Below are 22,912 nucleotides of genomic sequence, written 5' to 3' on the forward strand. Positions count from 1 at the left end.
GTGATACATTATAAGCCATGGAATAAAATGAGTTCATTTGCCCATACTAATATAAATAATGAGTGAACAGATGAATGGATGAATAAATGAATAGAGTAAAATTTTCCTTACTGTAAATTTCCAACTAGTATTTGGCAAACCCCACGGTAATAATTGTCTCAGGCAAGAATCTTCAAAGGATTCTAAAATTAGTGCCAACAGTGTTTTAAATAACAAGCTAACTAGATACTCTCCAATTATTTCTCATAAGATCTTTATTAAATACAAAGAAATACAGTAACTTTGCAGTGGAGAAACCTGACAGACATCACCTTCACCAAGTGATCAAAGTTACCATTTTCAGTAATGGAACAAACCGACATCAAATCCCTTCTGATTTGATGTGCTGAGAAGGTCACAACCTCACTTTGTGGTATCTTTGCCAAAAATGTAAAACCTGAACTTAAATATGAGGAAACCTCAGAGAAAATGTATCGATTGCCAGAGCCTCATCAACCTAGAATTAGACACACTAGGGTACACTCACGTGTTACATGTACTTTCAGTTTGGCCTTGATTCAGTTCACAGAGATGCACTGAAAGACTTTTCAGAAGAAAATGACAGGATGACAGCTGTGTCTCAAGCAGAGAGTAAGATATAAAATGAAGGGGGTGGAAATGAAAGCTGGGGAAGGCATCTATGCCTGATAGGAATCTGTTACATTATTTCAGGCACAGGGTCATAATAACCTCAACTAGTGTACTGGTATTAGCAATGCAGAAGAGGAGAGCAAGCCAAGAAATAATGGGAAGAAAAATCAAAATTAATTTTCCACTCACTGAATGTGAAGGGACTGGAGAAGGAGGGAAAAGAAGGTCCCTATTACTAGACTGAGCACCTGGGTGTCTAGGCAGCAGGTGGGTCAATGGAAGGAGAGGTAAGGGAATTCCATTTGGGACAGATGTTTGAGGCAATACCAGGATATCCTAAAGAGAATGTCTAGCAGGTAGTAGGCAAGATCCCTCTGCAGTCCAGGAAGGAGATAGAGCATGTACAAATGGGTGCATTTTCCATTAAGAGACTGAGTTTGAAGAGCACATGTACCTTGTGCAGTGTCACGATGCCGGTAAGGGGCAGAACCAGTTTTTAAAACCAGTTCTTCCAAGTTCAGAAGTTTCTGTGGCCTATGGGAATTTTTGTGTATATCAAGACTCTCCAAAGGATTCAAAAGAACTGCAAACATCAGCAGCTGTCAATCTCAAAGTGTACAATCAGGCTATGTGCAAAATTATAAGTCACTCATTAAAAAATGTAAAGGAATAAGGGAAGTTCCCTTTTTGTCTGTGAGTCCCATTGGGCTTTACACAAAAGTAAAGACCATATTCAGAGCCTCCTAGGACTTTCAACGATCCGTCGATTGACTGTCAGAGCCTAGTCAACCTCAGACATCACCCACTCAAGTGCTAGAATGTTACAACTCAGGTTATCTAGTCCTGCACATCCGAATATTTATACATAGGTTAGATGGAAAAGTTCCTGGTATATGCAATTGAATTCTTACCAGCTCTCCCCATCTGTTTTCTGTCTGTTTGTCTTTAATTTTTATTGGAGTATAACTGATTTACAATGTTGTGTTAGTTTTAGGTGTACAGCACGGTGAATCAGTTATACATATACATGTATCCACTCTTTTTTTTTTTTTTTTTAGATTCTTTTCCCATATAGGCCATTACAGAGTCCCCACCTGTTTTAAGAGCAGACAGGAGCTAGAGTTTTAGGTTTCAATGCTCTGTATTAGTTGGCAGAAGTGTTGCATCCTGAATATCTACATTGAAGAAGAGTCTCATTCCCTGAATATATTTGAATCCACAGGGAGCAACATAACCTCGGTCAGCTCTGATGGTGGGCAGGAGACCCACCACTCAACCCGTTGGAGTCTAGGGCATCGCTTAGCCTTGACAGAAATGAGGAGCCAGGCAGCGGGTGCTGATCACTCACTACAGCTGTTCCAGCAGCTCCCTCCCGGTGGTGGGAGAAGTGCTGTTTAGCCCAGAATCCCACCCTCCCACTACTCACCCCTCACCCACACGTTACACTCCCACCCCCACCCCGCCCATCACCCTTCCGTTAAAGGCAGGTGATGAGATGAAAAGAAGCAGAATGCCTCCCTTCCTCTTTGCAGAAAGGGTAGCATGACCGAGAAAAAGCTTTCATTATAACTAATACTTTATAAAGTTGAATGACTATGTTGCTGAAATCAGTGTTTATTCTCATTAAATACTTTTTTCTTATTCTGGTACCTGTAATAACAATGAAATAAATATATACACATGAGAAAAGTACACACAGAAAGGCATATCCCCTACATAAACACAGCTCTTCTCTTACATTGCCACAGCCAAAGTAATCACATTCTTAAATCCTTCTCCAACCACAGTTCATTACATACTCTAAGAAAGGTTTTTCATTATTGCTGTTTATTTATTTATGCACCTGAAAAGGAATAAAAACCATTTCTAATTTGGGTACTCTCAAATCATACTCTACCTTCTTGCAATTTAAACACAAATTTAGTTAAGACACTTCTTGCCTAAAACAACCCTGTTTCCAAAATAGACACTCCATGAAATTTGTTAGTAACAGTTGAATGCTCAGGAGGAGAGCAAAGCTTCAATTAAAGGATTACACTTCCGGAGCTAAAATGGGAGAGGCTGGAAGCTCAGGACCGAACCTTTCTGCTTTCATTGTCTCTGACTTTAGTTTGGTTTTGATTATTCTTTTCCCTTTTCCTTTTCTATCCTTCTTTTTGCTGTTGGGTAGAATTAGAAATTACACGGAGAAGGAGCAGTCTGATCTTACCAAGGAAGTTGTTTTGCTCAAGTCGTTTCTTTCATTTTCAAGTTGGCTCTCAGCCCTGCCTTGGTGCGAGCTGAACCTTCCTCGCTTCTCGTGAGTCACCCAGGTCCAAAGTCTGCCCCACAGCATTACCTGAACGCTTGAATCACCCAGAAACCGGCTTGTTTGCAGGAACTCTGTTTTGCCTCGTATAAAAATGGGCTTCCGAAATGTTTAAACAATAACTAAATGAAGAAATAAAGGACCCGGACATTGGATTTCACCGCTATCAATCATCATGCCCTTTCTCTCTCTCTCTGTAATATCAAGTACATTTCTAAGCATGCCAAAGAAGTTAATGAAAATTGGGCACTTAATGGATTTTTCCAAAAACACTCGAAAGTGACAGCTCTCCAAAACCAATGGTCTCTTTCCCATGACTGATGTATTAAGAGCAGAAGGAGTACGTCAACAATCTTGCTAGACAATCATAGATATACTTAACTGCTACTGAAGATGATATTATTTGAAAAGATATATTTCAGCATAGAATTCAGTGCTACTCGGGATTGGGGCAGAATTGCTTCTCAGCTGGAAAAAATACCAAACAGATATTTTTGAACTTCTCAGTAGGTGATAGTCCAGCAACTCTGAGAAACAATTCATAGGCATATGGAACAAATGACTGTGGTAATTGCAGGAGGATTATGAATACTTTTAGGTCAGTAGTCTTGACTTTTTCAAAGCTAACCTTGCTGACACTAGAACTTAAACTAAATGGTTGCCATATTTACCTAATTTTTTTTACATGAATGAAAGAGCAACTTAATGAATTATTTAAATAGGCCACCTACATTTTTAATCTGTATACGGGCATGAATAAGAAAGAATACTTTTGTACTGCATGGGACTGAGCACCCACACACTTTCTGTCCCTCTGTCTTACAAATTCTAGATGGCTACTGGAGGCAAGAAGGAAAGAGAAAACTGCACAATCTTCCTTTATTTATCTTAATTTTGACCTTACATTTGGAAAAGATGAAGGATAATTCTGACCAGTGTTTGTTCAATTCTATAGCCTTCTGGAACAGACAATATCAATTTCAAATGCCATAACCATTTATTCCCATCACAGCAGGGCCGTTTGCCTGATGAAAACATAACTGGAAAAACGTCTTCTTATGTGGCATTGTAAACCATCTGCCATATTCAGGTTTTACAATATGTAGCAAACTCAAAAGGGAAAAAGTAGAAATAGAAGTTTCTGGAACAACATCATCATCTAAGAACTCCAAAATATCACATTATTAGGGAAAGATACACAAAAATAAACAGCAAATTAACCTGCAAAATAACTACCACTGCAAATAATAATGGATTTTTATTCCTTTATACACATTCCTATGTATGCTTTAATATATTCCCAACCCCTCAAGGAGTGATTTATTGGCTTTTGTTTATTTACAACCACATAGTGCTGCACACCAAATCTAAGTACTTTGTAAATATTAAATCACTCAATTTGCATAACAACCTTATACTGTTTCCAGTATAGCACAGTAAAGCACTGTCATCATGCCCATTTTACAAATGGGAAAAGTGAGCAAAAGAACCAGGTTCAAAACAGTTTCTAAGAGGATCTTTACCACTATCCTGTGTGAGTGATTGCTTCCTTTCTCTCCCATATAGTTATAAACATTTCTCTAAAATATAGGTAATTCTTAAAAACAGAGGACTATATTCTAAGATTAATTTCAAAGCTAGCACCAACATCCAAACTCACATTCTGGTACTCTGGTAGTTCATGGAATATGTGCTTTCTTTCCTGAAAAGCTTTCATATAAAACCTAGGTCGACATAAAAGGTGAAAGATGCTTTCATTCCACCACTGATGATGAAGAATACAGCGACTAGAGACAGTGGATTAGACCAACTGTGTGTGTATGTGTGTGTGTGTGTGTGTGTGTATAAAACAAATGCCACCTCTCATATAAAAATGTTCTATATATATTGGAAATATATAGGTAAGAAAATAAAATCAACATTTATTGTTCTGAGTGAGTAGCTAGGTATAAGAATCAATAAGACCCTTTTATGCAAAAAAAAATAGTACGAAAAAGTAGGGAATACATAAAACTAAGAAAAAATTAATTCGTGTCTCCCTGCAGAGAACTACAATATATGCTAAAGAAGTCACATCATTTTTCAGTGTCTGTGAAAGAACAGAAAGAAACCAAATTTGTTTCTTTATGTATTTCATTTCATACCAAATCACGAACCAATTTCCAATGACATTAATATGTTCTCTTGCTAAACAGCCACAACCACATCCCAGGAGCCCCAGACTTTTCTCTCTCTGTCTCTTTTTTTTAATCCCTGAATACTCATTTGAAAATTAACTTAGAGCCCTCTTACACTCGTTCCTTTACCTGCTGAAAATTCTCAATGCGTTATGAAAATTAAGTAAGTAATATTTTACTGCAAAGCTTTTTTTCATTAAAAAGGAATAGAAGGCTTCCCTGGTAGCACAATGGTTAAGAATCTGCCTGCCAATATGCAGGGGACACAGGTTTGAGCCCTGGTCCGGGAAGATCCCACATGCTGCGGAGCAACTAAGCCCATATGCCACAGCTACTGAGCCTGCGCTCTAGAGCCTGGGAGCCACAACTACTGAGCCTGTGTGCCACAGCTACTGAAGCCCATGCGCCTAGAGCCCACGCTCGGCAACAAGAGAAGCCACCGCAATGAGAAACCTGCGCACCACAACGAAGAGTATCCCCCGCTCACCGCAACTAGAGAAAGCCTGTGTGCAGCAACGAAGACCCAAAGTAGCCAAGAATAAATAAAATAAAATAAATAATAAAAAAAGTAACAAAGCTAACATTTCTTAAAGTGTTATAATTTGGCAGGGGGGATAAAATACAAACTGAAAGTTTGGCAAAAGTAATTTGGAGCTCATTTGAGTTGAGGGGGAGACTCAGTACCCTGCAATTGACTGTAAGCTCCAAGAAGGCAGGATCTAAGTTGATTCTAAACTTGGTAGGAAACTGAGAAGATGCTCTAGGATTAAGCCATTTTAAACTCTACTTAAAAGAAAAAGAAACGTATTAGCCATTTTTAAACAATATAAGTCACTTCAACATTTCTGCATATAAATAAATGCTTTTAAAGACCTCAAATGAACTCTTAATCATAGATTTCACCACCTGTAGCATATATGCGGCACATGTGACCTGATTGCTAATTAATTGTACTTCCTTCTCTTTTCATTTCAAGCCTCATTTCTCTTTTCTACATCTCATCACACACACCACCACCCCTGAAAGAAGACATATCCTCTTCCAACCTATAACAACCAAAAGTCCCTTATCAGATCTCTCTTATTCTCAAGTTACACCTTGTAATTACTCCCTCTGTTTTTCTACTTGGCTCCCATTAAATTTTCTTCTTTTCACTAGCCCGCCCCACCTAACCAAAAATTTCTGGGAGTCCTCATTCACTTCCACATTGTCTCCCAGAAAAGGAAGAATGCAAAGTGGGGCAGGAGGGGGAGGGGAGAAGATGGAGAGGACCTTGACATCCCCAGTTGGAAACCTACTATGCATCCAGAAAAGCTTCGAATCCACCCAGCTCCCATCTTCCTCATCTCTTCTCTTTCTCTTCCTGCCTCTGATTTTTCATTGTGACCCCATACCTTTACAACCTGGTTAACCTGAGCAAACTCTGATGTGGTTCTGTAAAGGAAGATAGCTAACCACCATTCACATGTACTGATTAACATTTATGTTTACAGTAGGCCAATAATGGTTATATATAATCATAAGTGCCTAAGAATCGTTGTTGTGAGATTTATTTAATAACAACACTCCATTCTTATCACATGTGCTCATTCTTCACAAATTTTTTGCATAAGTAGCATAATTATCTCCTTGCAATTAAAAAAAATCAAAGACATATTGTTTCACACCTTTCTAGAGATTGAAAATATTGGCCTGGCAAGTGGAAAAGTAAGTTTTATTAACAGCCATGGAAGCAAATAAAGTGATACTTTGAGGATTTTGGCAAAGGGATGGCAAAAAGTTAATTCAAGTCACATTATTACAGAAGTAAAGAGAACACCAATCAGTTAAAGAAAACATAGACGTATGTTTTAGCCAAGTGGTACTTTTAAAGGCTATGTTGATAACTAGTGCTTAATAGTGCCTGATAAACAGAAAACATTCAGTAATCATTTACTAATTGAATAAATGAGTGAATGAATAAATGAATTGTTTTCTGGTTTATACCAGGATGGTTAAATTGGAAAATAAATTTGGAAATATTTAGGCATTTTCTACATGCTTCAGTTATATATTACTGCTTCATAGTTATCAAAACTGACGGTTTCGTTTTCTTGGGTTGTCAGTAACAGGTTCCATTAATTGTATCTTCCCCTTCCAAAGCCCTTCCTGTCTTTGAAGATGGGCTGTCACACTGCCCTGTTGTTGAATTAAATAGATTTTAAAAGATCTATATCACTGGCACATAAAACTATGAAATTCTGCTCAACAGCTGGATTGTAAGGAAATGATGCCATCTCCAGCCTCCTGAGAGGTGCTGGGCACTGGCACACATGTAGCGCCCAGGGAGGCCTGAGAGCAAAGTGCACCTCTGCAGACAAGCTCTGGAGTATCTCCCACCCGGAAGCTTCCTCCAGGAATTAGTGAGAAGTTACACTGATGCTGGTGTAGCAATGGGACGCAGTCTCTTAGCAATACTGAGGAGTTGGTGGGAAGTTGGAAAGACATCAAAATACAACACTGCTTCTCACAACCTCAACACTATATTCTGGCAAAAGCACAAGTAGGTGAGAAATTTGCATGTGATTATTATTTATAGAGAAAGACCCTCTCTGCTCCTCAGCTTGTAGGATTAGTATACATACAGACAAATAAGTGAGGATTTAGTGATTTGAGATTTTCTTAAGTATGGAATTTTTTATCTGGGTGAGAATTTTCCAATTCCCCCTCTTATTAGCCCTTTGACCTTAGACCAGATTGTTATGCTCCCTGTACCTTTCTTTTCTATATTGTAAAATTGAAAGAGATAATATGCACTTGCCTTCTACATTTGTGAGTCTCATAGTTGGCACTCAGTAAATTTTCAATGAATGGCTGACAAGCATTAAATAGGTACTCAATAAATGTAAATATATGTATATATACATATTTACATAATATTATATAATTATATACTGTTTATTTATTATATAAGTGTATATTACATATATTATATATTTACATTATATATGTATTATATATTATGATACAATATACTACATAATATGATGTATATTTGAATTATATATTATATTAATATTATATATGTACATGCTATATGTTTTATATATATATATATATATACATATATATATATATATGCTTACATGTATTTTAAAGCATTACAGTGGCAGGGAGGGCATCTTGGCTAGTTTGGGTGGGTTACACAAGATGTGGCCCTCAACTCCCCACAACTAGTCTCTACTTATTGCAATCCTTACCCCAAAACTCCTGGTTACAGCAGGAGGAAGGGAAATAGAAATACCAACCTCAGTACTAAGCTCTTTATCACATAAAAAAGGGTTGGTAAAGCCAAACCAAACAGAACAAAACAAAAACATTCTTCTGTCAGCTGGTTCATTTGCCCCTTTTACTGCTCTCTGTACCCTCTTGCTTTCCACAGTGAAGAACTACATATTTATGTACCAGTGACTAGAAGTGGGGAGAGGGCCCCATGGAACGGACGGCCAAGCACACATGTGGAAACCTGAAGAATAATTAACTGTCACATCAGAGTAAAGTGTTGTACACCAATCCACAAAGAGCCCTCAAGGGGATGGGGATTCAGAAGTGGCTCCTTCAGTCTATCTGGTCTGCCCTTCTGAGTAGTTCAGCATGGCCTGGGCCCTCAGGACACACACATGGTCACCAGCTTCCTTGACAGAAAACATTCCTTTTCTATTTTCTAGCTTGAATCTTGTGCTACCCAGTTCCTCTGTTCTTTTAACACACCCTTCCCTCTCTTCCATGCCCAAGACCCCACATCTGTTCATGGCTTGCTTCTGACGTAGGTGGGCAGAAATTCTTTGTTCTTCAAATAATATAGTGGAGAACTTTGTTGTAAGGCAGGCTATCAGGGTTCTGGCCTGAGGATGAAAATTGTAGAAATCAATCATACACCTGACTAGAGACAGGTTATCTCCCCCAGCCTGTTTCTAAACTTTACTGTGCTGAAACAAATATGTCACCTTCTCACTCTCCGGATCCATCTTTTAGAAACCCCCATCTATTAAATTTGGCTTGAGCCTTATTAGTTTGGTAAAAAAGATGTGTGTGGGGGGGGCAGGATTCAGCATACCATTATAGACTCCTTGTGCTAAATCATGGTTTGACCAAATTTAGCTTGAGCATGGCCACAAATGACTTCTGAACAGAGGCCCTCATATTGGACCACAGCCATTGCCACCTGCGGTCTTGACTTTAATCTCCTCCTCATCAAATCCATCTTGAATTCCACTGACAATTTACATTCTCCACTGTCTCACATCTCTCTCCTTGTAACTTCTTGACTATGCATATATCTATTTATTTGCATAGAATTCTATAATTTACAAAACACTTTTATATATATTCTTTTAGGTGATTACTTTAAACATCCTGATAGGAAAAATGGTATCATCCCCATCTTATAGGTGTAAACTTCAGAGAAATTCAGAGACACGATTGAGATCACACAACTAAAAAGTGCCAGAGCTAAAATTCTAACCTAAATCACTTAACTCTCGGACCGGCACTTTCATCAGTGTCAAATGCCTTAATGTGACACTTAAGATATTACAAAATCTGAATTTCCAACATTATATCCAGCGGTTTACAGCTAACCTTTCTACTCTAGCAAAGCCAGTCTTCGCACTGTCGCCCAACTGCATCTGTAGAGTTGCTTCCTTCCTTTGTATTCTGTATTTCCCAACCTGGAATATTCTTCAGCCTTCTTATTTGCTGTGTTTCCTGACCTGGAATCTCTGCTAGCCTTTTATCTGCATATGGTCCAGTTCAAATCCCACTCTTCCTCCAATCTTTCCCACATTGCCACAGCCTAGCACCATCTCTCTTCTTTCAAAATCCTGTACAGTTATTTTCTACCCGTCATGTGGACATCATGAGCAGGCCCTCTGGACATTAAATGCTGTTTCTACAGTAACCCTCAGCCTTACATTGGCTGGACAAAGTTACACAAAGCTTAGGGAATGAGAGTCTCCCCTGAGATATCATGTTCTCATGTCATCTTCTGCTACACTGTCGCTGGAGACAGAAAATCACCAATTATCAACAGAGTACTTTTCAAAATTGTCAGGGCTCAACTTGAATATCCTTCTCTCAGTACTGGCTTCCCCATCTCTTTTATTCAGAATATAGCAAGTTTCTCCTATCCTCATGTTAACGAGTGTGTGCTTCTTATAAAGCAATTACTACAACATATTGAATATTGTGTTTATTTATACAGCAGTCTCCTGCTTTCAGTTCCATAGCTCCCTGGTTGCATGGAAAGTGACACTCATTGTGACCCACTATGGCACGGGCTCCAGACAGACAGACTTCACTAAATGTTACATGGCTGGATGAATGAATGAATGAATGAATGAAAATGTAGATTTCGTGGAAGCCAGAGCAGTTTCCCTAAATGACACTTAGCTAGTACTGAGAGCCTCAGGCTATCCAACTAAAGCCTTGTTAATCCTTAATTTGGCTGAAATAACTTTCAACTCTGATAAGGGTCAAAAGAAGAGAAATTTACTGTGGAATATGGTTTCCCTTAGGAAGTGTTAGCCACGTTATTTTGGTTCTCAGTTCAGCCCCAAATCCCATTCGACCCATAATGTAGCAGAATCACGATGTGAGGCCAAACAAAAGGAAAAAGAAATAGAAAAGGAGAAAAGGGAATACAAGAAGAGTTTCCATTGGACAGAACAGTAGGCAGGTTCACTCAAGGAGAAAATCAAAGCAAGAATTAAAGCAACTTAAAAAAAAAAAAGGAAGTGCAGATTTTGAAGACCTACTCGAATTTAACAGATGTTACTACTGTGCATTGTGAGGTGACCAAGATTAATTAATAGAATCAAGATTTTCTACCAACCATCGACTTTCTCCACCGTCCCTCACTGCCTTTCTAATATATTTCTATTGTTGCTATATTATAAATTTAAAAGTCCTATAGTAAAAAATAACACAAATATTAATAATAATAATATAATAATAATATGTATACACCTCTGAGTCCTATTTCCTCATCAATAAGGTGGAATGATCATAATAGCTAAGAGAGCTATTCACAGAGGCTTCATCTGTATTAAATAAAATAGTATAAAGTGCTTAGGACAGAGATGGCATATTGAAAACATTCAATAAATATTACTATTATTAGCAACTATCACCTGCCTCAAACTCATGCCTGTCTCAATGAAGATCTTCCTGGAAAAGCTGGCATGAAAACAGAAGTACAAACTTGACATATTTGATGCCATGTCACATAAAGAAAACTTACAATAACTACGCTCTACCATTACACCCTTGACCTTGTGGTTACTACTATGTATGTCACCTACCTAGTCGCTCAAATAATTCAACGTATTGTATGCAAAATTATATATTGTGTGTGCTCAGGTTGCATTTAAGAGATTGAATCCCTGCCTGCGCCCTTTCACAGCTGGTTACAAATCCACTAAGTTGTAGGATGGGAGCTCTTAGCTTTTAAACCAGCCTGGATATCATTCGTGATCTCCCCATAGTCCACATGTAACACAGCTACATTCCCACTCAATATCCAGCTGGGGCTAATTCATTTGTTTAATATGCACCAGGCATTTACTTGGTGCTGGGAATGTAACAGTGAACAAAGTTGATAAAAATCCCTGACCTATTAGAACTACATTCTAGTGGGAGAATGATCCAGAATAGTAAAGGGCAGAAATGAAAGTGTTTAGTCTTTGGAAATGCCATCTCATCAGCCCAAAGATAAGTTGTCCTTACATTTGAAATAAATGGATTTTTTTTATATAAAAAGTGGTATTTTACCTTGACATTATACAATAGTAAGATTTGGAGTATGACTTTCTACGTTATGACCAACTGCTTTTCCTTATATGTCTTTAACTTCCTTATTTGAACAGGGGATATCAAATGAGAATAATAAACCAAAAGATATAATATGAGAAATAGCTACCTATCAGCAGCAAGGATAGTAATTACAGATAACTTAAAGCAGAAATATCAAAGCTTTAAAAAGAGTGCATAAATCATGCCTCCAAGGGAAAGAAAGGCACAAAAGTCACTTTTTGGGCGCATTCACCCCATCTCTACGATCCCCACCTTCCTCCCTCACTCTGGCATCTTAAACATCTTAAATCAAAAGCAGCACCTGTGGTTAGTGATCACACCCAAGGGTCTTCACAGCTACATATCACCTCCCCCCTCCACACCTGCTACAATAGAAATATCAAATCCAAATCCAGAATTGTTTTTTTTTTTTTTTTGCGGTACGCGGGCCTCTCACTCTTGTGGCCTCTCCCGTTGCAGAGCGCAGGCTCAGCGGCCATGGCTCACGGGCCCAGCCGCTCCACGGCACGTGGGATCTTCCCGGACCGGGGCACGAACCCGTGTCCCCTGCATCGGCAGGTGGACTCTCAACCACTGCACCACCAGGGAAGCCCCAAATCCAGAATTTTTAAATACAAGGAACAATTTCAAGATAACAGAAAGAACCGTCTGATCATTGGCAGAATGTGCTACATTTTCCGTTGTAAGGCTCATGCTATTTGTAAATATTTTATGTAAAAAGATACAAAGAAACTGGTGATGTGCAGTAAGAGGAATAGTGAAAAAGGCCAAGACTTATCAAGTTCAAGGCACTATTCTACACTACACATGAAAGCAAACTTGGTTCTAGAAATGGAGACAGACATTATGCCCATTTCACAGATAAGAAAAGCTAGCACTGAGGACTAAACGAATTTGCCCCAGTTTTCATGACTGGTAGCCGACAGAGCCGCAGCTCCCCCTCTGACAGCCTACTGCTGACTTCCACATGCTAAACCATCTTTCTCAATATGGTCAGCTCCATCTTAACCCATGATTCCATGAATTCCTTTCCGCTCCCTCTTCCCATTTCTGTTTCTTATAGGACATAGAAAAACTCTTATAAGACAAAAATTATGTCATGTGATTTTACATTGTCCATAGAGATTGAAACAACCTTAAAAACCACAAATCAAACCTGAAAATCCGCCAATTCTGCTTTGTTCAGGTGTAAAAGGGGTTTATAACCCTGGCTCTTTTAATATTATGGATATTTATGAGATCAATGGGATTATATGCATGAAAGTATTTTATGAACCAAACACTAAATTGTAGAAGAAATGTTGTCCAAAGGGTAGTGATAACTTTCATTTTTCTCTTGAATCCCCTATCCAGAATTAACTTCTCCCTCTCTGGGCTTTCCAAGTGCAATTTCTGAATGTTTACTAGAACATTTATCTCATTTGCCCTCAATGTGAGCCAGCCCACAAGAGTTGATTGTAACATTTTCAGGAATTTTGGGAGCCAGCTATTAACCATAGCTACGATTTTTTAAAGTATATTATGTAAACTTATCATTTAACAAATTATATTAGGGACAAAGGTAGGCTACCCAAAACTCATTATTCCTAACTATTGTACAATTCTTACTATTACCTATGCTCATATATATCTACCGTATTTGCATGGTAGGAAAACCATATAATAGTGAGCTATTGAGCACCCTTTCCCAACTTTGTGTTCAGGGATCTCATTCTGGTAGCTTGAAACTGACCATGATAGAAATATTTTTCCCACAGATATCAGCGGACTCTACAAATCAAGGCTTAATTTGTTGGTTTGTTCGTTATCTAGACTTAAGAAAGCAATGGACAATGTGTTAATCATGCAGATTCAGCTAAAAACTGTTAAATAGCATTAAAAATGGTCACATCATAGGTGAATTGTAATCATAGGTTGGTACGGGTACAAGAATTGGGCAAAAATGAATGAAAGCATTATCTGAGAATCAATGACTGTATGGAATTTAATAGTGTATTCCATATCATATCATTTGTAAATTGTGTGCCACCTTTATATCTGTAAGATTTATAAGTGTATGCATTTGTATATATCTATGCATATATGTGTGTACACATTACAGTAAGTCCCCTACATTTGAACCTTCAAGTTGTGAGCTTTTAAAGATGCGAACATGTGTTCGCATGTCCAATCACGTAAGTTAGTTCATGTGTCTGGCGTACACTGTCACATGTATGCATCCTCTACAAGTGGTTGTGCTTTTGTGTACTTTACTGTACAGTACTGTATACAGTAGTACAGTATCTTTAATTCAAGCCCAGGATGTTAGGAAGCGAGTGTAAAATCAGCAGTGATGTGGCTGGTACTGTAGTGTACTTTTCAAGGTACTGTACTGTAAGATTAAAAATGTTTCCCTTATTTTTTGTGTTTTTTTAATGTATTATTTGTGTGGAAAGTATTATGAACCTATTACAGTACAGTACTATACAGCCGATTGTGTTAGTTGGGGACCTAGGCTAACTTTGTTGGACTTACAAACAAATTGGACTTCCTACTAACGCGCTCTCAGAACAGAACTTGTTCGTATGCAGGGGACTTACTGTATATACTATTTATATACACAGATATACATGTGTGTGTGGGGGGGTAAGCAGCCATTAGTTAACCTTTTACCAGAACCCTACTGTTACGAAGAGAGAAAAGGATGCTAATGCAGGAATTGGGAGAGGAGGAAAGAAAAGGGGAAACTGCAATGGCACATACTAAGTGGAGTGGCGATGGCTTGCCATCCCTTGGTGATTAAGGACAGGAAGTGGAACACCAAATCCAGCCTGAGACAAAAGAGTGGTCAGCAAAGACGTCCCCAACACCCCCAGGGAAGGCTACTGGAGTCAGTTTTCGTGATGAACGGAAGTTAGCCAAGAGAAGGTCTTGGGAAAAGACAAGACACAGATGAGATAAGAGGATGTGTGGTCCTGTACAAACATATGAATTGTTCAGAACACGTCTAGGAGAGCATGTGCATGAGGCATCGTAAGAAATGTGTCCTCTTTTATTTCCCTTCACTGTGACCAGGGGCCACACTTCATGTATCTAGTGTGCCCCAGAATACAGGACTCAGTGCCCTATATATCACAGACATTCGATAAATGCTCTAAGAATTAAATAGCATATATTCAGTAACACTTGGTCAAGTAATAGTAAAAGCCAGTAATAAAAAGCGCATTTAATACTTAGTTTTTAAATTTTCTCACACTCTAATTTCTCACTGAAAAGAAAACAGAGTGCATAGGAAAAACATGTTGCATATTTCTTAGCCCTGTTTCCCCTTAACTAGAAAGTCCTGCTAAATTTTGAAGGTCCAAGGAATAACCTTACAAAAGTGATGGTTTGAATTACTTGTCTACAAAGTAGTCAGCCCACTGAGTTCAAACAACAACTAGCTTAACAACCTCATTACAGGAATGCTTGGCTCACCTAACAGTCCTGCTTTGGATCATTTTAGTTTAATTGCCCAAACTATAGTCAAGGATAGCCAACATTAACTTTCCCATAAAGACTTGTTTTTTCCCTGCAGGTTGAAATACAAGGGATATATAAGCATTTAGATTTAAGGATGCTGCACATGTAAATATAAATAGAGATATATCAACATAAAACGGCTCTATTGGTACTTGGCAGTACCAATAGCAGCCCCATGCAGAAGGCAGTACTCTCTCCTAAGAAGCCTCTCGTTTGTTATCTGGATGAATCCATGTCTTGTCATTTCACAAAAGAAAGGTCTACCTCTGAGGAGCAGATTCATAACGACTAAGCTTGTGAGTCTGGTGAAAACCAAAGTAAGTCTATTAATCTACAACAAGAACCAGAGTGGACATGAACTGGAATAATAATGAAAATAGGACTAACCCAATTTTTTTTTTTTTTCTTTGCAGTACGCAGGCCTCTCACTGTTGTGGTCTCTCCCGTTGCGGAGCACAGGCTCCGGACGCACAGGCTCAGCGGCCATGGCTCATGGGCCCAGCGGCTCCGTGGCATGTGGGATCTTCCCAGACCGGGGCACAAACCCGTGTCCCCTGCATCGGCAGGCGGACTCTCAACCACTGCACCACCAGGGAAGCTCCCCCAATTTTTTTCCAGTAAAAAAACATGCACGTAAGCTAAATAATATTCAGAACGTTTACTTACTTATTTATATGGAGAAATCACCACCATATGAACTAGAGTCCATAACTTTGGTTTAACCATGAATTATTTCCTATAGAGAGGCCTATTGGGAAACCGAGCATGTTAGCTATCTATTGCTATGTAACAATATTACCACAAACTTAGTGACTTTAAAAAAACATACATTTATTATTTCACTGTTTCTATGGGCCAGGAATCCTAACACATCTTAGCTGGGTCTTTTGTTTAGGGTCTGGTCTCACAAGGTTGCCACCAAGGTGTTGGCTGGAACCATGGTTTCATCTAAGGCTTCACTGGGAAGAATTCTCTGCCAGGCTCACTTAGATTGTTGGCAGAATTCAGTTGCTTGTGAAATTGAGTGCTTCAATTGAGGAGTGAAGGCTTCGCTGTCTTGTTGGGGGTTGGCCAGAAGCTGCCCTCAGCTCCCAGAGGTCACTACAGGTCCTTGTCATACGAGGTTCCTCAACATGACTGCTTACTTCCTCAAAGCCAGCAAAGAAGACTCCAGAAAGATGGGTGCTAAAGTCTCATATAACAAAAACATATAAGGTTATATAGCATGTTCTGCACATGTAATCTTGTATATCCTGTCACCTCTGCCATGTTCTATTGGTTAGAAACAAGCCACAGGTTGTACCCAAACTCTAGGGAAGGAGCTCTCACAAGCGTGTGAAACCAGCAGTTGGGGATCATGAGGGCCACCCTAAAAATCTGTTTGCTACACCACATAATAAGGTTTGTTTTCTGAATGATACAAGAATCAAATATGGCCAAGACAGACTGATGAATCTATCTCATTGCCATCACAGAAAGTCTTGCCCACAAGACGAGAACACACAAAATCTATGGGCTCTTCTTCCTTGAGTGATACTTAAACAGCTAACGACAAGGTTTGCCTTTGTGACTATCTTATCTCTGCCACTGGATGTACAACTTTCCTCTGATTCTCAGATGCTGTATTAGACTGCCACGGCTGCCTCACAAAATATCACAGACTAAGAGACTTAACGGAATTTATTTTCCCACAGTTTTGGGGGCTAAAAGTCCAATAGCAAAGCACTGGTAGGTTTGGTTTCTCCTACGATGGCCTCTCTCCTTGGCTTGCAGATGGCCACCTTCTCCTTGTCCCCCCACGTGGTCTTTCCTTTGTGCATATGCATTCCTGGTGCATCTTTGTGTGTCTAAATTTCCTCTTTTTACAAGGACAACGGTCAGATTGGATTAGGGCCTCATTTTAATTTAATCACCTCTTTAATGGCCGTATCTCCAAATACAGTCACATTCTGAGGTGCTGGGGTTAGGGCTTTTAACATTTGAATTTTAGGGAGCATAATTCAGTCAATAACCAACCCTATCTTTTCTAAATGTTGCAACATCAGTCAACTTACAATCGGGTCTACTTGTCTGCAATCTCTTTAAAGTGATTGACTGTGACCCATCCCATTCCATTTTCATGTGAAACTTTAACTCTCAGAGAGAAATTATGTTCCTCTTAACTTTAAGTTTCCAGGGAACTCGTGACTGTGGTGGACTCCTACAACTGAAAATAAACATGTCTTAGTTTTGTAATCTATCCCTACCAAAACGACAAACACATACAAACAAAAGCTGCAATTTTGCTAAACCCAATGTGTTAGACATTGTATGGAACATCTGCCTTAGTTCATCTAACACAATTTATTGAGTCCCTAAAACAAAGCTACATGGTCTGTTCATTCATGGAGCCAACATCTAAGAGGGGAACACTGGGCTTGGGGAGAGGCAGGTAATAAACAAGCAAGCACATAAGCACATATTCCATTCATAATGTGAATTACGGAAAGCTACAAATTCCAGGAAGAGGTTGTGAATGTGAATGCCAGTGAAATAAGAATGCCAGTGGTTGCGGGGTGGGGGGTGGGGGGTGGGGAGAAACCTACTTGATGTTGGGTGGTGAAGGATGGCCTCCCAGAGTTGGAGACATCTCACTCAAAGCCATAAGCATAAGAAAGAGTCGATCACGTAAAGCGGGAGGGAAGAGTGCCCCAAATCAGGCACTGCAAGTATAAAGACTCTCAAGGCAAGACAGATTTTGAGGTATTTGAGGACCTGAGTTTAGAATACAGAAAGCAATGGGTCGTGGAATGAAGACTTCAACCCTTGTTTATGTTACCTAGTAGCTGACCCATACAAGCATTAAACTGTATACCACTGTGGTCAAGAAAGCAGGCCCAGGCCCGAAGGGTTTAGGTAGGGATGAAATGCTTGGGTTCCAATCCCATCTCTGCCACTTATTAGCTGTGTTAACCCAGATTCAACTTTCCAACTTCTAAAGTAGCAAGGAGTTGGTGTATTTTCAGGTCAACAATGCAAAGCACTTAGCATTTGGCACATAGTCTGAGTTCTGCAAATATTAGCTATCTTAACGTGAAACAAGCCCAGCATACAATTTTCTCTCTTTATATTACTTCTTGTATTAAACTTGCATCTGAATATAATTCTAAGAGAAAGGTTTTTTTTATTAATGATCTCTAATTAAGAGATAGAGTTAATTTGGGGAACACTGAAACTTTAAGACTTCACGCGATAGCTGTGGTTAAAATCCAGGTGTTAATTTCTGCCAAGAAACAGTATCACAGTGCATGTTACAACGAATGTATTTATATAATCCATTTTTATATTCAAATATTAAAAGAAGACAGAAAACCTGTATTAAATATTCAATTTTCTCTCTTTAGTTTTTTTTTTTTTCTCTCCCCCCCAAAAAAATGCCTGAAACATTCTGGCAGACTCAAGAAGGCAGAATCTGTTCCATTGTACGGGATAAAGTTAAACCAGAGAGAGAGAGAGAGAGAGACAGAGAGAGAGAGAGAGACAGAGAGAGAGAGAGAGGGAGAGAGAGAGAGACATTAAATAAATTGGGTCAAAATCATTTAATCCACCTCTCACACAATTTCAACTTCTGGGGCAGATTAGAAGTTTCATAATTCAGCAGGCCTGAATTCATTCATTGTTATATGGGATTTTATGTTATTATATGGCATCTGGTCCAGGGTCAGGACATTTCTTAATTGCACATTATATACAGGATTCAGCCTTAGATCAAAGAGTAATTCAGGACTCTTTCCTCTCACTTCATCACTGTGATATTTCTTGAAGAAATATGTCTGGAATAAGTGTAAAACATGGGCTAGACGGGGCAGACGGTGGCATGCCTTGTCATTATTTGGGGTGTAAAGAATGAGACTAAAGAAAAGAGAGCTGAGAAAAATCCATCAGGTTTAGAAAAAGATACGTGTGTTTACTTTTTGAAGAAAGGATAGGAAATCTTGGAGGACAAAAATAAGGACACATTCCATATTCCTCAAAGAGCTTTAGGGACTTTTTCTCCAAGTTTTGTAATGCACAAAGAAAAGCACTCAAGTATTTCTCCAGAGCACTTATCTCTCAGATCCAGCCTCCCAAGTCCTATTGGAAATTAAGTGCAAGCAAACGGACTACCCAAGTTACTGTCAAATCAACAGGTTACTGATCGATATCCTATCTTTCAGATCATCTTAAGGTCAGCAGACAACAATTCTCCATGAACTTTCGGTTACAAAGAAATAGAAAGGACTTCCTTTTTTCCCCCTAATATTTATTTCCAATAATTCATCTTCCTTCAGATTACCTGGAAATCAGACCGTTACAATTATTCTAAATTGGGCATCAGTGCAGGCACATGGTTCTTTGTATGAGATGATCCCAGACTCCTGCAAGGATATGACTTCTGTACCAGCTGATCCTGAATCTACATGAATTGAGGATGGGACAGTGGATGCTACTTAAAAATTACTAGGGTTGGGGTGGAGGAATAAATTAGGAGGTTGGGATTAACATATACACAGTGCTATATATAAAATAGATAACCAACAAGGACCTACAGTATAGCACAGGGCACTATATTCAATATCCTGTGATAAACCATAATGGAAAAGAATATAAAAAAGAATGTATACATATGTGTAACTGAATTCCTGTGCTGTACAGCAGAAACTAACACAACATTGTAAATCAACTGTACTTCAATTTAAAGAATTAATTAATTTTAAAAAATTACTAGGGGTAACGGCTGGCATGAGTGAGTCTCGCCATCTTCTGCAATGGTGTTAAAATAAAAGAATGTTAATCATACCAAGGAAAAGCCTACTTTAAAAAACATAAAAAGATATGCCATCGCTGTGCATTGTGGGAGCCAGCAATTTGGCAAGCACATGCTGTACACGCTGCTTCTTTTCCCAGACACCTTACACCTGCTGCTGCCCATTTGTTCTTACTGTAAAGGCCCTGGTGGTCTTGAACACCTCCTCCACTCACTCCCCTCATCTGCTAAAAAACACAACCCTCAGATGGTTAAGAAGATACATCTACTCATGGATGGCTACCGGTTGTGAAAAAAGAAGATGCTACGAAATTATAAATTAGTTTTTAAACGCCCAAGACTGGACCTAGAATCTGTACCCTACATTTATTAAAGCCGACAAGTGAAATCACAAAAATATATAAAAGAGCATATGCCCTGACATTTGCTTTACCTCGGTCTGTTCAAGTGGGTGGAAAGGAACCCAGGCAACCAGAGGTCTGTGAAACTTTAAGTAGATTGCTCAAACAATACTTTGCCATGTGTGTAGGAGAAGCTGGGCAGAGAGGATGCAAATTAAAATTTTTGTCACCTGGAACTTGAGAGGTTCCCAAAAAGCACATCAATGACTCATAAAGGGGATAGCAATAGTTATTAATAGTAGCAGAATCAATCTATAAAGAAGATGATCTAACCAAAGAGAAAAGCAGTTCTTTTGAAAAAGCCTTTTCGATGGAGAGAATGGTGAGTATAAAATAAACCTCTTCATCAAATGGGCATGGGCCAAGGCACTTGTGCAAGGCACAGTGCAGCTTTCCTCTCTGGCATTTTTCACACTTGTTAATCTGTGACAGCTAAGTAAAAATCAGGAAAAAGTCAACTTCCCCCATAGTTGCCTATAAAACCAAAATGAATAATATAGTCCTCATGATTGTGTCATAACACATGAAGAGCCTGGCAGTTTACTGTACATTTTGCTATTGGTGTTTAATGTACAGTTTCTCCTAACCAGAGACTAATTACCATTTATATTGGGTTATACATCTATAATACAGAGAATAAGCCACTAAGATTCAGTCTCACTTTTACTACTTTATGAGCTGTGTGACCTTCATCTGAACTTATCTAAGCCTCATTTTCTTTACCTGAACACAGATATAAGAATAATAGCATGCCTCTTACCTCGAAGGATCGAATTAAATCTATGCATATCTCCAGCTAGCCCTGCCATTTTTTTTTGCTCTGAATGGGGTCATATTTATTTTTAGGCCAAAATTACCATGATTCTGAGACCCTACCTGCCTAAGTGAGAAGTCAGCACCTTTCAAAGATAACATCAATTATTTCTGAGAGTCTAGAAAAGGGCCTTTATCAACTGCAGTCATTCTCCCCCTCCCCTGCTGCGCCCACTTACCATCCCGCTGCCCAAGTCCTGCTGGGAGAAGGGAGGCTTACCACTGCAGAACAAGGCACTTGCGAGAACACTTTTGTTCTGTGCCAAGTCAGCTGCCTAGTGATGCTTGTGAAGCTGCTAGTCCTCAACTTGCTAAAGCAGGGCCTGATTCCCTGCAGAGCCAGGAAACAGGGTCCTCTTGCCAACTCTGTGATACACTTTACACCCAGGCCATAAGCAGCCCCACCAGCTAGAGGGCCACCTCTTCCTGGAATCTCAGAGTCTCCCAAACTTTCCCTCTCCTTCCATATGGGATCTCTCAGTCCATGGAACTCCAGAGAGAAGACATCCCTCATCATCCCTTCCAACCATCTGTCTCCTCCCATATCTCACCTCAAACAAAACCTCTATAACATTTTTCCAGTTTCCAGACACAAAGCCCCAAGCAAATAAATGAATGCAAACAAACACTCATGATAATTGCAAGGTGGGTGGGATATACAAACACAGCTCAATCAACCAAAATACCTGTTTGTGTGCATCCAATTATCCAACAAATATTTCATTGAACCAGTTTATTGAACTAGCTGGATTTGTAGTGAGAAATCAAAAGACAATACTATTTGTCTCATAAAGTAGCTTTCAAATCCACTCTTTTGGATAACACTTTCTTCCCCTGAATAATACCTCAGAAAAGCCCCATAGTCTTTTCTGGTCGTATTCAGGTTTTGACAGCTGCATTATTAAATATTGAACAATTCTATCCCAATCAAAGTTAAAACTGTAATCTCTTGGTCAGGTTAAATCTTCTCTTCATCCCCCAGCTGTTCTCTCAGCCTTAGAAACCTGTTGTGTGCTCTGTCCTTCACCCTCCTTGTTCCATATTCTCTGTATTCTCTTCTGACAGGGAGAAAGGATGAACAAAAAGAAAATAAGAGCCTTGTTTTGTTTCTAAAAAGTTTTTTAAAGATAAGCTATTTATTTTTTTAACATTTTTACATATATATAGACAAATTGCTAAGATAATAGAGTTCCCATGTACCCCCTCCCCAGTTTCCACTCTCATTAACATCTTACATTCATGTATCACATTCGTTATAATTCATGGACCAATACTGATGGATTGTTATTATTGAAAGTGTATACTTTATTCAGACTTCCTTAGATTTTCCCTAATGTCTTTCTTAGTTCTTAACCAGAATCCCATCCAAGATACTTTATTCCATTTAGGCATCCCATCTCCTTAGGCTCCTCTGGCCTAAGACACTGTCTCAGACTTTCCCAGT

At 39.0% G+C, this 22,912-nt stretch overlaps 1 protein-coding gene across 3 annotated transcripts in view; it reads right to left on the reverse strand.

Annotated features, from left to right (window-relative positions):
- Window positions 1-22,912, reverse strand: part of INPP4B (inositol polyphosphate-4-phosphatase type II B) — an 886,823-nt gene that overhangs the window by 492,744 nt on the left and 371,167 nt on the right. Inside the window, exon 1 of one of the 3 annotated variants that reach the window (XM_081245266.1) lies at window positions 2,840-2,921. The exons of the other annotated variants lie outside the window; for them this stretch is intronic. The gene's annotated coding sequence lies outside the window, so the exon portion shown is untranslated. Of the gene's footprint in view, window positions 1-2,839; window positions 2,922-22,912 lie in introns of those variants that run through there. 3 annotated transcript variants of the gene reach the window in all.

Source organism: Mesoplodon bidens (genome assembly GCF_964165515.1).
Source record: "Mesoplodon bidens genome assembly, chromosome: 1".
NCBI classification, from domain to species: Eukaryota; Metazoa; Chordata; class Mammalia; order Artiodactyla; family Ziphiidae; genus Mesoplodon; species Mesoplodon bidens.